Below are 16983 nucleotides of genomic sequence, written 5' to 3'. Positions count from 1 at the left end.
GAGATACCCAAGTGGAGGAAGGATGTTCCACGGAAGGACATCGTATAAATAAAGTGAAGGCAGTGGAACATGAAAGATTTTAAAGGACAGCTCATAACATAGTGAGTTTGGCCAGAGAAGTAAATATAATATTAGAACAGCAAGGGAATGTTAGAGCTGGAACTTCCTCCTTAAGAAGTGGGGTGCCAACACAAATTCTGAGAAGTGTGAACTCATGATGCCAAGCATGATTTTAAGATAATCCAGAGAGGGGGAGAGCTTGAAGTCAGGGACACCAGTTCTGAGGCTGTTCATTATAACAACTCATTTCTGAGATAAGGGTTTGACTTTGGATAACAATTAGGGGGATAATCAAAATAAAGGAGACAGAAAGCAAAGAAATTAGAAGGGAAATAGACTAAGATTCATGCGAATTGAAGTACCTGACTATTAAAAACCTCGGATGTTAATTGTTCATGTAAAAATTATAGTTACTAATTAACCCCAGGAGGGGGTGTCATTGAAGTTCATGCCGCCTTTATAAACCCTCTGAATTTGGCTAAGTATACATATATGCATGTCATCCACACATGTATCGGATCGCTTCCTTAGGTGCTCACAGTGAAAGTGAGCTGAGTGACAATGCTTGACCGGAAGACAATTTACAGCACAGACCTATCTCTCCCCCACCACACTTTTCCTTCGCTTGTTTGCTTGAACTCATCTCACTAAAATACAGCAATTAAAGTTCCAAAGAATGTTTTAAAATAGTAAATTTCCTCCAGATAATTTAAAAAAACAAACAAACAAAAAGAACTCCAGCCATCTCACTGTACTGATGGGTCAGTTATGTCTTGGCCCAAGTTAAGTCTGGAGGCAGGTCTCATTACTGACGACAGTGGGTTTGCCACTAGGAGTCAGATGTTGCCAGTGCTTTTAACTGTGGCCTGGAGGGTCTAAACTTCAGGCAGAGGCTCTGAATACCAGAACTTGACATAGAATTCCCCCCATGTCCTTTTCCCCTTCTCACCACTCTTTATCCATCAGAATGTCAGGGAAACGGTTTTATCCTGGCATTTCAAAGGGCAGCAGCTAATTTCCTTTCAGGTGGAACTTTTTTCTTTTCTTTTAACTTGGTCGTTTTGTTTTAACTGTATGTTTTGCTGAGAGTGCTTTTATGCCGATGAAAATCTAGACAAAGAAAACGTTTATGCAAAATAAACCAAATAGAATGTACTGAGCCAGGATTTCTTTGCAGGACATGTTCCTTAGGCTATTTCTGAGAGGTTATTTCTGGACGGCTGTTTATCCCCTGGAGCCTGACTTCATCTCTTGGTGAAGTGAAATGACTCTGTGTTTAGTACATTGGTCTGCCACCCCTGGGAATGGCTGGATGTCAACTATTTACCCCTGTGGGAGTGAACAGAAATCAGAGATGTACGGAGAAAATAGAAATCAAATCCAGTGTCCTTGGGAATTAGTGAAATTTCAAAGTAACTGAACTTTTAAAGGAAAACATTTAAAATAAGATGCTAGCACAGTGTAACTTTTATTTATTAGGCTGGGGGAAATCCTGCGAAATATAAAGTTACTGCAGGCAGAAGGGTAATTTCAGCTTACAACTTTCTCAGTGACCACACCCATCCCATTCCCTCACCTGGCTCTGCACCAGGCCCAGAGGGAGAGATTTAAAATTTTTATTTTTTTAATTGAAAACGGATGCTGCACCTTGTTTTTCATGCCTGCATTTTTCATTAGGAAAAAAAAAAAAGAGACAGAGAGAGAGAACACCTAGCCAAGTATTGGTTTCGTACCTCTGCAACCTCATAAAACCTAGGGATCACAACTTAGAGCTCAGCTTTATTGGGTCACATTGGGAACACCGAGAAACCCCCAAATCAGTTCACCGTCTCCTCAAGACTCCTTTCTAATCACACGCCTGCCCCCCGCCTCCACCCCCATGCAGAGCTTTCCGTCGGCATTAGACTTCCTGGATTGTCAGAAACAAAGAGACATTTAAAAGGTTAAGTCAAATAAACCCAGCTACAAAAGGGCTTATAAAATAATCATAGTCGTGAACAGCAAGGACAGCCCCTAAAACCATAAAGGGAATACTTCATGGATGGCCGCGCTTTAAATAAAGTTCACATGAGCTATGTAACATTAGATGCTTTTAAAATTCAGAGGACAAAGTACAGACATGTTTGTGCGTTTCTCTTCCATTTGACAAGTCTTTTTTTTTTTTTTTTTTTTGAATTGGGTCTGGACTGCATACTCTCCTGCTTCCACACGCGGGGTTAGGAACCTTGCTTGGCTGTTTTTCGTTTGCAAGCTTGTGCACTCTAGCAAGAGGCAAGAACAAATCCATCTCCCTTCTAAAGACCAGAGTGTGACACCAGACCCCGGCTTGACCTGCCCAGTCTCGGAACCAGCATCCTTTGGGAACACAGTCCAAGCACCTCACTAGAATCTGGGGAGCCGGTCCTCCCAAGCGGCCGCCCTCTCTGAGAATGACAGCATTTGGAAGGCGGCTTGGCCCATGAGATTGAAAAGTAAATGTTTGGCAGCTTCGGAGGCCCTCCGGCTTGGCCAGGCGAGTATAATCAACAAAGGGGCATTGCTGGCAATTGTATTTAAAAGTATTAAGTCCTTGCAGACTTGAGAACCCTGTGCTCCCAGAGGCCCTGGTGCTGTTGGCCCCTTTGCACCAGGAGGGCACAAGCTCACACAAGCAGGCTTTGTTTTAATTAGTGCGGCGAGCGGCCCTCCCCATCGCCCTCTCCTCTCCTGTCAGCGCTCCTTAGTTTACAAGTGTCCACAACCCCCTCAGCTAAAAATTGTTCCTAAGAAAAATTCCACAGGAACCCAAAGAAAAGGGCCAGGCCGCGAATGTGCTCTTGAAGAGCTTTTCCAGGCTGACTGCAGCGCTGTCAAAGTATTCCTTGAATGGGTTTCAGCTCCGGGGATGGCCCCCAAGGTTAACAAGAGGGTTCAGTTAAAAATAACATTAAATTCTTCACCCCACTTCTTATCCAAAAGTTGGGGGGCGGGGGGGGGCGCTCACATTTAAATAACTTGAGGGATCTGGTTTAAAGTGACAAAAGCCAGAAAATTCAAAATTAAGGGAGGTTTGAGGCTCCATCTCCAAGCCCGGTCTTGGAGGGGGAAGAAAACAAAGGCTCAATGGAGCGAGTTAAGGGTGCGGTGCCAACTGGAACCGGGCACACAGAACTTTTGTGCCTTCGGGGGCTGAAAGGGTGGATATGGAGGAATGGTGTTTAAAGGGAAAACCCAGTTAAGGTGGGAGGGAGCAGTGCAATGCACGAAATGATAGCCTCTGACAAACAGTGATTTAGATGCAGCAAAGGAAAGCATTTGGTTCTCACGCACTTGGCAAAAACGTTGTCATCTGATTAATTGTGCTCCGGGTTTTCTGTGTTCCGTCCTTTCCCTTTTTACTTTCCACATTGCCAGCACTCACAAATTCCATTCTTCATCTTCATGGGAGCCTCTTTCTTTTAATTAAAAAAAGAGATGCTCAAATGGAATGTCGATTTTGGTAAAGTATTTGAATTCCGTAGCTTCTGGACCACTAGATTGTAGCAGCTGTGCCGACGCCCTGAGAGGCTGGGCATGGCCGATGGCTGGGTGTAAATCAATACCACTCACTCGTCTCGAGAAGGAAAGAGGCTGGCTCTGCACCTCTGTCCATAGTTTTCTTCCAGGTGTACACCTCAAGTATGTTTCAAAATAGGATTTTAAGCTAAAGCATTTTTAAATTAACACTCCCAAATGTTTACAATGTCAAGCTGCTTTGATTCCATTATGTTTGTGCATATTTTTGCAATCAAATACAAAATTTAAATCAAATATAAAAGGTGTTATGTGCTATATTATTAGTGTCACCTATGTTCTCATGCAATACCAGATAAGCTTAATTTTTTTTATTATTTTGAAAACTAGTATGATTTTCAGGCAATTGCCAATGTACTTTTTCTCCATACGAAACTTATATATTTTTATTGATTTGAGAGAGAGAGAGAGAGAGAGAGAGAGAGAGAGAGAGAGAGGGAGAGAGAGATATCAATTTGTTGTTTCACTGATTTATGCATTCATTGGTTACTCCTTGTATTTGCCCTGACTAGGGATCCAACCTATACCCTTGATGTATCGGGAAAATGCTCTAATAAAATTAGCTACCTGGCCAGGGCTAAAAATTACTAGTATATTTATTGTTTGCCTCCTTCTGACCCTAGTTTGTTATAAATACTTCAAACTTAACTTTCTAATGCTCTACTCTTATGCTGATACTAATATGTTCTTATTCCCAACACTGAAAATATTCATGGGACTAAAGGAAAACAGTTCATTGCCTACCTATTTGTTAGTGGAAATTAAGAAATTGTCCTGTTTCCATGACTGGGCAAGCCAGCATCTCTTCAGAGCATGCTTGGTGCCCGCAGCCACATTTGGTAGCACGCACTAAGCACGGTTTCCAAAACGGGATGGATATCTGCAAGCAACAAGCGCTCCACCAGGGCCGTGCCATAAGCAGACAGGGTTCCACGCTGGGCCCGCTCTGCTCCTTGGTGATGGACTGCACTTGGAAATTTTACATTGACCAACAACAGCCCTGCTCTCACCTTAGGTGTGTGTGCGTGTGCGTGTGCGTGTGCGTGTGCGTGTGTGTGTGTGTAACTTTGATGGATTTCACAAAGCCATCTACAGTGGTGTTTTGCTATCTAACAGCATGTTTTAATGGTAACTGGAGGCTAAGGTTAGAGACCCAACCTGTGGCCAGAGGCGAGCAGTCAGCAGGCCCACAGAGGAACTAGACCTCCTATGGCTGGCTTTAGTGATGCCTCCAATTGGAGAACTAACCAACGTTATTGATATGAAATGTGCTGCTAGTTGCCTTTCAAGGAGAGGGTTCCGCTCCGAAATCCGGGAAGTTAGCAATGCTGACACTAAGTGTGCGGCTTAGGAGCGAGGAAGCAGGTGGCCTTTAACCTCTGGCTGAGCTATGGAAGGCTAAGTATTTATTACTCCTTTAAGCCTCCTTTTGTTGTCAATAATTTGGGAACAAGACTTGCCTCATCAGGCAGGATTACGTAAAATTGTGAAAAAACATTGACTGGGTGACTGACAAAAGCATTCAGTAAATGGTAGCTAGAATGACCATTGCTACGATTGTTATTTCATTTTGCATGGGCTCGCTATTGCTTTCCTCATTTTAAGCAGCATTCGGCCTTTTAGATTCCCTGCCGTAGGGATTTTGCAAGGCTTGAAGGCAGAAGCAGCCTGAAAACACCACTGCTTCTCCCTGCTTCTCATCAAGTCTGAAGGCGGGTAAAGATATCACAGAGGGGTTCTGGGGAGGAAGGCAGAAGGGAGACTTCTGTTTAGAAACTAAGTTGGCAGAAGAGAGTCGTCCCCCAGCCCTGGTTGTGTCCTGCTCCTGAGACCCAGGAAGGGCATGGAAATGCTGGCTGTGGCTCACATCACACTTAGACTGGGCCTTTCTTTGTTCTTGCTTCATTTATGACAGAATAATAAATCTAAGTACAACACCCCAATCAATGTTTAAACACCAGTTGCCAGGACAGCAGAGCAGAAGGGGATGCTCAGAACTGGGTCTGACTTCTGCATCTTCAGTGGCTGGCTGGTGACTAGCTCTCACAGGAGGACCCAGGGTCAGGGTGACAGAAAGTGAGCTGTCCCCAGGGGCTGCGGGCTGGCCACTCTCCTGGCCCTGTCACCTCAGATAGCCACCCCCTTCTCTCTTCCCATCCAGAAGCAGAAAGCCAAGGAATCTTGGATGAAGACTAAACAGAACTGTGTGACCCTGAACATGTCACTTAACCTTCCTTGATTTTTACTTGAAAACGAGGTTAACAACACTCAGCTTTCTGAAGATACAAGGGTTGAAATAGAAAAACACGTTAAGGGTTTTTTCCATGAGAGAATCATTACAGAAATGAAATGAGTTTTGTATCTTTCTTGCTGTATTCAAGGTGATGGAAGGGAAGAACTCTGTTTTCAATTCTATGGACATAAGTGAAATGATGACTCTGTGACTCTGTCACTGCATTTAGACACGTAGAAACAGTGGGGCTATAACCAAACTGAGTTTCCTTCCTCCAAGACATAGTGCAATTGAATTCACTGAAATAAACCGAATCATTCTCAGTCTGTATGTTGGGTCTATGAGTAAACAGGCACTATGATTTGATCTGCTGAGAAGCAGGTTTCTAATAGAAGAAGCACAGTGGAAACACTGAGTTAAGTCATGGTTGTACTTTTTACGATCAACTTGAAAGGCGTTTTTGTCTTAACAATTCTGAGAACATTTCCCCCAAGTACTCCATTTTCTAAAACAGTCCTTTACCCATGTATCCGTCTCAAATTATCTAGTCCTTAACTTCATAAAGACTTTTCCAAAGAACTCTAGTTTTGCAAAATGTTAAAAGAAAGTATGTGAAGAAAAACAAACAAAAAAGCTTTTTCTCATCAAGCATGTGCCGGGTAAACAAATCAGTCCATTCTCTATATTACAGTACATCTTGGAAACTTGAACATCTTGCTATGCACTGTGTCTTTTCAGAAGGGGATATGCTACATAGCATTTCCCAAATTTATTTTACCAAGGAAATATTTGTTTCAAAGAACATCCCCTAGAAATACAATGGGACAAACTGTGGAAAAATCTGGCTGGGAACTACGCATTTTGAAAACCATCTAAATTCTTACCCTCAAGGCAATACAACTCCTGGACCCAGACATCAGCCTGTCAAATGTACCAGTATGATCCCGTCTACAGAAAGCTATAATACTTTAAACAAATAGTCAATTTTCCTTCTTCAAAGGGGAGCTGGCCAAGGATAGCCAAATCTTCACACTCTTTTTGAAAACATTTTTTTCATATATAGAAATGATAGATTCTCATTGTGGAATATTTGAAAAAACAAAGAAAAATAAAGAAAATAAAAGCTATCCATCCCTTGTGGCTCAGTTATTGGGTGTATATCATCTCTTTTTTTTTCTCCATGATATGTACAGTCACATATGTCTTCACATATTTTGTACATATAACTTTTCAACTGCTTTCCCATTTTTATTCCAGCTCACTTCAACTCCTCCTTCTCATTAAAAATCTTTAAAATCACAGTTCACAATGGTTACGAAATATTTTATCATATGGATGTACAGTTAATTTCTGTTGTTCAACCTCTATGCTGTTTCTAATTTTTCACTGTTATAAATAGAGCTATTGTGAATATCCCTGCACATAAATCTTTGTCTGTATTTGTTTATTTCCCTAGGATGGATTCCTAGAAGTGGAATTATTGTGTCTAATGGCATGGATTTTTCAAGGCTCTTTATACACTAAAAGCTAATAGCTTGCCAGAATATTTACATCAATCTACACTCAAACAGTATGAAAGTGGACAGTGGAATAATGACTGGTAGTTTAGGTATCTCTAAATAAAAATATCTAAAGAAATTCTTTCTCCTGAATTTTGTGAAGATAAACTAAGATTTTTTTCAGAATTATTGTACTCACACTCTATGTTAAAACTTTATACATTTTTATCATACACACATATGTATATGATATCAACTTACAATTCTGGTGCATAAAGAAACTATTAATAATTTGCAAGTAAGAAAGATAAATAACTAGTTTAAATTCTGACATTGCTTATCTTTGCTCCATGAAACTCATTTTTTCATGAGCTCTAAACTATAGTTTCATGTTCTAAGGCTATAATTACTAACTTCAGGTTTGTATTTATACATTTGCTTAAAATACAGTCTTTCTCACCATTAACTATCAGTTTTGATTAGTTGGTACTCTCTTCTTTGCTCACTTCCCTAATCTTCTTGCTGTTTCTAGGACACACCCTTGTATTTACTGTTATCTCTTCCTAGAAATTATTTCTCAATTTATTTGTTCACTATTATTTCTTTATATCTCTATTTAAGTATCACCACTAAAAACATTCTGTCTCCCTCTGTCTTTACATTATTTTTTCTTAATAATTTTTAATATTTGACTTTATATGACTTATTCTTAAATTGTATGTATTGTTCCTTTCCCCCTCCCAATAAAACTACCAAATCCATGAGGTCAGGAAATATATCTGCTTTATCTACTAACAGGCTCATATTGGCTGGCACATAGTAGTAACTCAATAAACATTTGATGAATGAATGAATGAATGAATGAATAAAATGATTTTTCCTATCTCTAAGCTCCTTTGAGAAAAGCTGTTTAACGGCTAAATTTGCTAATGAAAACATCTGTGTGATTGTATAGCTGCACCTTTTTCTAAGTTCACCGTCTGTACCTGCCTTCTTCCTGGACCACATATTTTCTCCTGTGGGATCAGAGGTTTTAGTCACAGGCTATGCTAAAAGGAAGAGCACTTAAACACTATTTAATGAGAAGAGGAATTTCTTGCTTACCACCTAATCTGTAAATTGATCTCCTACTAAGCAGAATATAAATACTAAAATGCTTTCTGTTCAGTATTTTTTACATCTGTCTGAGTTCGGGGGTGCTATTATTTACTTATGCTATATCTGGTATTATGAGGTTAGGCAATAATCTAGCTCTAAAATAGATCTGTGGTGACAGGTGTACTGGCGGGGGGTGGGCAGGTGTGGGGAGATGACAATGTTCTCACTGTTGTTGGCACATTCTCTCTCTCTCTCTCTCTCTCTCTCTCTCTCTCTCTCTCTCTCTCTCTCATTCTCTCTCACTCTAAAGATCTCAAAAAGTGATCGCCTACTTCTTTGTTGATTGGAATTTGACAGTTAGCTACCCCCTCATTTATGACTAAAAACTGAGGAAATATGGCATGAAGTGATGGTGTAGGGTTGAACTTACGAGTTCCAGTTTCATTGCTTCTACCTGGGAAACCAGTAAAAATCACTTAATTCCTCAGGGTTTTAGTTACTTCATCAGAAAGTGAGAAATTGGACTAGATGATTTCTGAGTTTCTAGAATTCAAATGTTCTAAGATTATGATCTCTGGCAGAGCGCTCCAAGTGTTTACCGGTGGAATTACAAAGAACACAAATACCACTGGACAGCACAGGTGTCAGAGGGGTTCCAATGGACAAGGGCAAATAAGTCAGGGAAAGTCAGTTCCTCATAACCCCTTAAGAAATGTAGGCTGCACGTTAGCACATTAAGTGCTGATTATGAACTGTATCCCCTCTGCATCCTATTTACAGATTAAAAGATTTTTAAACTTGCATGCATTATTTCTTAGAAAGGGATAGCACCATTTCCTTGATTATTTTACTTTGTCTTCCCTTTACCTTCTTCAGATAAATAATAAATTTCTTGAAATTCAGTGATTGAAGCTCTATAATTATTTAAGAAGATGCATCATTTTTTGGATATATCCTGTGTCTTCTTATGTCATTCCTGATATAGTTCTCATACTATCACCAGTTTTATTTTTGAAATACTTTGAGGCCATGGAAGTAACCTGTTTTTTATGTTTATTTGTGTTCATTTTGACTTTTACATTCCTATTATCTAGCATGCCCACTTACCCATTTAAATAAATTTAGCCTTTCCCTTCCCTAATTATCAAAGTACTACAGATTATATGGTATGTTATCCCAAACTCCCAGAAAGAGAATCTAAATATTCAGAACATTGTACTTTCTTTCGCTGTGGGCGTCTAGAACTTGCCAGATGCTTTGCTTTTAGCCAAATTAGATTTCCAGTAAATACTTCTAATCTTTCCTAGATACTGCGATTTTAATGAAATGCTATTAGATACTCCAAGGCTGATCAATAGGAGCTTTAAAAATAGTTAAGAGAAAGGGTAATTAGACTCAGGAATCATAAGCCAAAAGTCTTATTTTCAATAAGAGACTTCACATGCAGAAAAAAGGAATGTTCACTTTCTTATTCTCATTCATTCTAAGCCCTTGTCAGAATAATAGCAATTTGAATTCTGCTTGACTATGGAGGCAAGAGTTAGTTTCATGAAACCCTGAGATGACCATACCAAATGTTTTCACCATTTCTTCTTGGGTTCCTTCCTATCCCTGTCTACCATATGCTTTTTTTTCTGTGACAGCTGAGAAGTCAAGTGTGGGAGCTTCCTGCAAAGTGAAGGAAAGCAACACTTCACCTCAGCACTGGAACTCACAGAATCTGAGATCCACTCCCTTTGCTACTCCAATGACTTATTGGGAACGTAGACGGTCCTTAGAAGTGAACTTGGCAAACTCGGATCCTTTCTATCTCTGCATGCAGTGAGCCTACTCTGAGGCAGAGAAGGAGACTGCAGCCAAAAGAAAGAGTCCTACAGACAAAGGTCCAGGCCGGGAATGGGAATTTTGTGAATTTTAATTCCAAAGACTTGGTAGGAGAAAGCGTGCTTCTGACATTCTCCTCTCGTTCCTTCTCATTGCTTCATGACATTTTCTTGCCGTAACTAATCTAGCATCTCTGGTTATTCTTCTCTGAGTTTCCAACCGTGACCCTAGTCTGCAAGGCCCAAGGATCTGCTACTGGTCAGCAGGATGACATCAAGTGGCAGGTCACCTTGACCTTCATCATTCTCCAGGACATCTATGTTTAACATTGCAGATTAGGGAGGACTTTCCAGTGACCAGTAGTGATTAAATTTAGTCTTACTAAATAGTAGTTTATGTTGTAAAGTTGCTGCACGTAAGCATGATCTAGTAGATAAAGCAAATGTCTCTCTTCTCCAAAGAGAAGAGCAGGGCCACATGGCCTTGACCTAGTGTTAGGTTAAAATCACTAACAAGACAAAGCAGTAAAACACATCATGGTTAACCATACCATCTAAGGGACCTCAAGAGTAAAAGCAGAAGGCTCCATAAGTCCCACCTTGAACATAAAAGCCACACGCAGCCACATTGCACAGCATATTAAAATGTTAATTATTTGCTGTTCTTGGTCTCAGCATATGAAACAAATTGCCTAGATTAATTGAAATATACTTTATATGCTCGATATAAAGAAATTAACATTTTATTGCTTGTCAGTATTGCTCTATTAAATATCAAAGCAAATTTTTCTTTCCTGTAATCACATTGAGGAAAGATGCTATAAGTGTATCTATCAGAAAAAAAGGGGTTTATATTACCTTGACCACAATGCTATTCAAAGTTAAAATTAATCACTTATATCAATTATCTCTTCAAGCATAATACTGTGTTTTTGTCATGAACTAATGGAAATTAGCATTTTTGTAAGTTTTAAATTAAATCTGCCAAATCTTATAGTTTTCTACAATCTAAGTTTTTAAAGTTTGTTTAGGAAAATGTTGAATTTGAAAACCATTTTTATCAGATGCACAGATTAAAACATGATTAATGTTCTGACTTCTTAGATAATTTTTTATTAGGTTGTAAGGTAAAAATCCTTTAAAATACAGATTTCATAGTTTGTACCTTTAACTCAAAATAAGACTAAATTTAAAATTGAATAAACAGGTCATTTGTTGTTTAATGATGTAAAGTTCCAGTAAAAATTATGGCTCATGGAACCTTAAAATATACTTAACACAACATTTTGAAAGGTAGAAATTTTATTTTCCTTCATAGGCACTTAGAAATTATAGCTGAATGAGTTCGGGAGTATAAATAGAACATTTTCTCCCGACTAGAGGTGTTACCCTCCACCTGGCTATCTTCCCACTCAGGTCATTACACTAGGCCTTTTGAAATTACCCCTGAAGTTCTAATTAGACACAATCTTCTTTGCTTCCTGTTGTAAACTGCTGCCTTGAGTCTTGCTCTGAAATGTGTTTCAAGCCCATGCCACTCCCCGCCTTCCCCCCTCTTCCCCTTAACACTGTGTGATCTGGGGAGGGCTATGGAAGTGCAAGGTCAGCTTCAGCACTGGCATCCAAGGGGCTTCTGCAGCTAGACAGAGTGACATTGAGATGGAACAACAAACACTCCATGACAACTATGGTGCAGACCATTCGCATATTGCTTATTTCCCCCTGAATGGTTCTCTAGCACCTATCAGGCCCTCTCGGAAAGGGAGGCTTGAACTCCATGATGGGGAATCACTTTTCAAGTGTGAATGATTATATTCTTAACAGTTCACTGTAAACGGGTAACACCTGTAGTGATGAAGTATCTTAATCAGCTTACTATAGCACCAAGACCAAGAGAGAATTTCCCTTGAAATGTGAGGAAGAGGAACAAAATCATAAAATATACATATTCTCAAATTTAAATGACTTTACTGCATTTTTGTCCATGGGAGCTATTCAGCTAGAGGCTAAAATATCCTGGAAGCTTCCAAGAGAATTTCTGGATATGTATAAAGTCAATATGTTACTCCTTTATTGAAAATGTTTTAAAGTCATTATCTAAGACATATCTATCTATCTATCTATCTATCTATCTATCTATCTATCTATCTATCTATCTAGATATATATTCCCCCAAAATGTCTACACACACTTTGCATAATTATAAAGGCAGTGTTTATTAAAATACATTTCATTTTCAAAATTAAGCTATCAGGTGTTGAAGTGTATATACATTTTTGGGGACACCCTGTATATTGGTATGTATCTTAGATAATGATTTTAAAGCAGCCCCAATGAGGGATTATATATACTCTATACTAGTACATGTATACAAGATTGGTCAAAAATAGGTTTACAGTTGTTTGCATGGAAAATAATACAATAGTTAATAAATAATAATACAAGAATAAACTGTTTCATGTGCTCACAACTATAAACATACTTTTGCCACACCTGTATGTATGTTTGTATGTGTGTGTGTATATATATGTATATATATATATATATCCATCAAAACTATTGAAATTTCATATTTTCTAAAATTTTAAATAATACAAATGGCACAATGCCCTCTCTGACAGTCTTAAGAATTATGTTATTCTACAAAATTCTATGTGTCAGAAAAGAAAAATTGATGAAAACTGTAGCAGAATATGCTTCCATTAGAGTTATAACTCTGAGATTTTTTAGAAGTGGTTTAAATTATAGGGCTGAGATAGGTCCGAACAAGATTTTTTTAAAATCTCTATTTTTGGTAACTGGCTAGGGTTTGCATTGTTTTCAACTACTTTTTAATAAACTCCAAGTTTTGGACACTGAGCATTTTTATATAACATTACTGACAGAATTAAACACACACCACAGAAGGAGGTAATTTAGCAATTTAAACTCTTTTACAGGGATAATGAAGTGAGAGTTTCTGGGAAGAAAATAAGTCTGGTGGACTATTTCCTTTCCAGAAATCTCCTCTTGTTTGGAGAAAGATCTAAACTGTTAGAGGTTTTGATTTTTCATTCAAGTATGTGATTATTTTTCTAATTTGTGCTGGGGAAAAACTGACGGCCTATTCCTTAGCCTCCATAGGTGGTCATGTAGGATGAGAGCATGAGAAGATCAAAGCCAGTCATGTGACAAGAAGAAACTTGTAAATTACAGAGGCAGGCTCTCAGAGGTTGGTGTTGAGTAACACAATGTGTTTACCAAATGGATTCTGGTCAAGAAGGGAAACCCATGGAAAGTAAAGGGGTGAGAACTTCTGAGCCATGTGATGCTGCCATCAAACATGGGAAGTTTGCTCTGCTTTCTGCCTCTGTCCTCAGAGCCTAAGATTCCAAAACCAGGAAGGAACTGGACGGTTACTCTGGTGATCTGGCACACACTTTGTAAATATTTACATCATAAAATGTAGAGCCTAATATTTAGCTCTGATGTTGACACTCCAGTATGACACTTCCAAGAGTTCCTTAACATGGGATCAAGGCAAGTAATAAAAAAAAAATAGTTGAAAAAATAAAGACATGATTATAATGAATTAAATGCTTCCCTGTACCTACATCAAGCAGGCTTTTAATTCACAACATTAAACTATCTGGGCAGTTCAGGATCCCATATTTCCATGGAGAAGGCACTTGTCTACTTGGGAGGCAGCGTGATGTAGTGGAAAGAACATGATTTAGAGGCTCAGAGACCTGGATCCACATGCTAACCCATGCACTTAATAGCTCCAAAAACTCGGGCAGTTACTTCTCTCAGTTTTCCTCATTTTAAAAACACCTACTTTGCACTGTCTTTTGAGGACTAGATGTGATGATAGAAACTACATAGCAGAGTGCCTACTGTTCTGTGGCAATCGAGAAGAACACCGATATGGGTGTTTCCTCTTTATTAAATTGAACTATTTTACCTCCTTGCTTGAATTAACTTTATTTATTCCAACAATAACTTAATATTTATAAAAAACACATATTAGTGAGAGTACCTCACATGGTATTTTACACAAAACAGTCTTTCAATTAATATTCCCTTTCAGTTGACATCTGCACTTCCCTGACTTTCTGCCTCACATTCCAGCTGCCTTCCTCTGTTCTTGGTGTATAAACTGTAATGATGCTAATCTAATGGCCTTACTAGATAAGCTTTCCAAGGATATATATTTGTATTGTTCATACTTAGCCTGGTGCAGTTAATAAGCACTTATTGAATGAAAAAATAAATGAACAAAAACATCAAACCTTATTACCATGCAGTATTATTGGCCTAAGAATGCAACTCATTGCTATGTATAGGCTGTTTTTGTATATCTATTTATCTACCTATCTTACCAACTATCTATCTGGAGAGACAGAGAGAGATATAAAAATTAATTTCAATGACTGTAGGAAGAAGTAAACTAATTGACTAAATTATTTTACCTTAATATTAGTTAAAATTTTTAAATATACTTAAAAGTAGAGGGAATAGCATAATAACCTCTCAGTAGCTTCAGGAACTAGAATCTTCTAACTGGTTCTGTTTTCTCTTTACTTCAAGACATGAAACACCAAATCTCTCTAGAGGGACACTCTCTCAGGCAGGTTGTCTAGGCATTGTGAGGATTAAGTAAGTTAATATATAGCTCCATTCTTTTTTTTAAAATATATTTTATTGATTTTTTACAGAGAGGAAGGGAGAGGGATAGAGAGTTAGAAACATCGATGAGAGAGAAACATCGATCAGCTGCCTCCTGCACACTCCCTACTGGGTATTTGCCCACAACCAAGGTACATGCCCTTGACCAGAATCAAACCTGGGACCCTTGAGTCCGCAGGCCAACGCTCTATCCACTGAGCCAAACCGGTTAGGGCTCCAGTCTTAAATTATAAGATACACAAGGGACCAATCAACTTGAACACGAATTAACAGATTCAATGAAATCAAGTTCAGAGTCTCAATAAAGTCAATAGAAATTGCTTTTAAAGATTACAATCTAACTATGTTAAAATTATTACAGAAATAAATTCAGGAATTGAGAAAAGCAACTTGCATGCATCAGCCGTTCTAAGATACTGAGTAAAACCAAGAAAGATGAGAAGTGCCTTTGAGAGAAAAGGGGCCCATGAGTGGAACAACAGTGATAGTGAGTGAAAATTTCAAGAATTAATGAAAAGCAAGAATCCTCATATTTAAGAAGCACAGCAAATTATACAGAATAAGTAAAAATTAACCCACACAAAGACCCACTTTATTAAGATTTCTGAACACAAATGACAAAGACAATTTTAAATGCTACAAGAGTAAAAAGATAATTCTCAAAGGAATATCAATTATAGGAACAGATTTCTCCGGTACAACAAGAGATGCCAAATAACAATAAAATAATTTTTTTATTGAGCTGAGAATAAAATAATTGTCAACTTGGAATGCCAAGCTAAATGATCACTTAAGAGTGAGAGTAAAATATATTCTCACATGAAGACTGGGAGGGAGGCACTTAAACCCTTGCTGGAAGAACCACTCGACCAGCTAATCAAAAAGGAGGAACTGTAAACTCAGCAAGGTGTTGTCATGCAAGAAAAAAATAGTAACAGAACAAAAATAATAAACATATGGGTAAACCGGAATAGGCAGGGACTCTAAATAATAATAATAGTATAATAATAATAACTAAAAGATGAAACTAAAAGCAGTAAAAACAATCAATAAACTAGAGATCAGTAAAGAGGTCATTGGAAGGCAGCTATGCTAACCACCATACCACCAACACGGGCTAAAAAGGAGGTAATTTATATTGAAGCATTTAAGACACCATTGTACTTGAGAAGTTGGGCTGCAGCTTCTGTTTGCCCCACCTGATACAATTACCACTCTACTACAATCTGCCCTGGAAGGCTGACCTGAAAGCATTACATCATCATGATCCTGAACCCTATGGCTTCTAATTAAGTTCAGCCAGTAGGCGGAAGACCGGGGAGGGGGACAGGGGGGTAAAGTATATGTATTCTCCTCACTCTCCTTCTGTGAGTTCACCTTCGACTGACTGGAATCAAGAAAGAGATACAACTCTTCCAGGATCCTATACTTCTTCTCTTCATCATTTTGAGACTAGAAATAGTGATATTCCCACCGCTACTTGATCTAGGTTCCTGCACTCTACAGTGTGAATCCCCTGGCCCCACTCATCTTTGAAAAGAGCCCCTCTTGAATCAACCCGCTTCGTGTGACCTTACTTGGAGAGTGCTATTGCTTTCCTTTTGACACTTGACTCAGACAGAAGGCAAATGTATTGATTAAATTTATATTTTTTAAAGTTAAAAATGAAATATTTAAGAGCGGTCACACACACACACACACACAGCAAGTAATCAAATTGCCAACAAACAGAGGAATATTCAAGAGATTTAAAAATAAGTCTCAATCCAATAAAATGCAGGAAAAGAAAGAAAAGAACATAGAAAATACAAAATAACATTGTAGAAAATAATTAAGCAACAATTCCAGTGCTGGTCATGGTAGAGGAGCATATAAAGTTGGACCAAAAAGAAACCAAAACCAAAGAAAAAGCCACAATGCATGACAACAAAGATGTCTCTCACCCAAAGTAGTGAGAAAATGTAAGATGTATAGTTCTTTATTTTTATTGAATTCATTGTGGTGACATCCTATATCGCAAAGAGCTAATAGGCTAATTAGACTGGATGGC

This window comes from Myotis daubentonii, chromosome 11 (assembly GCF_963259705.1).
Source record: "Myotis daubentonii chromosome 11, mMyoDau2.1, whole genome shotgun sequence".
Classification (NCBI taxonomy): Eukaryota; Metazoa; Chordata; class Mammalia; order Chiroptera; family Vespertilionidae; genus Myotis; species Myotis daubentonii.
The sequence above is the reverse complement of the archived record's forward strand: the minus strand, read 5'-3'. Positions refer to the sequence as shown.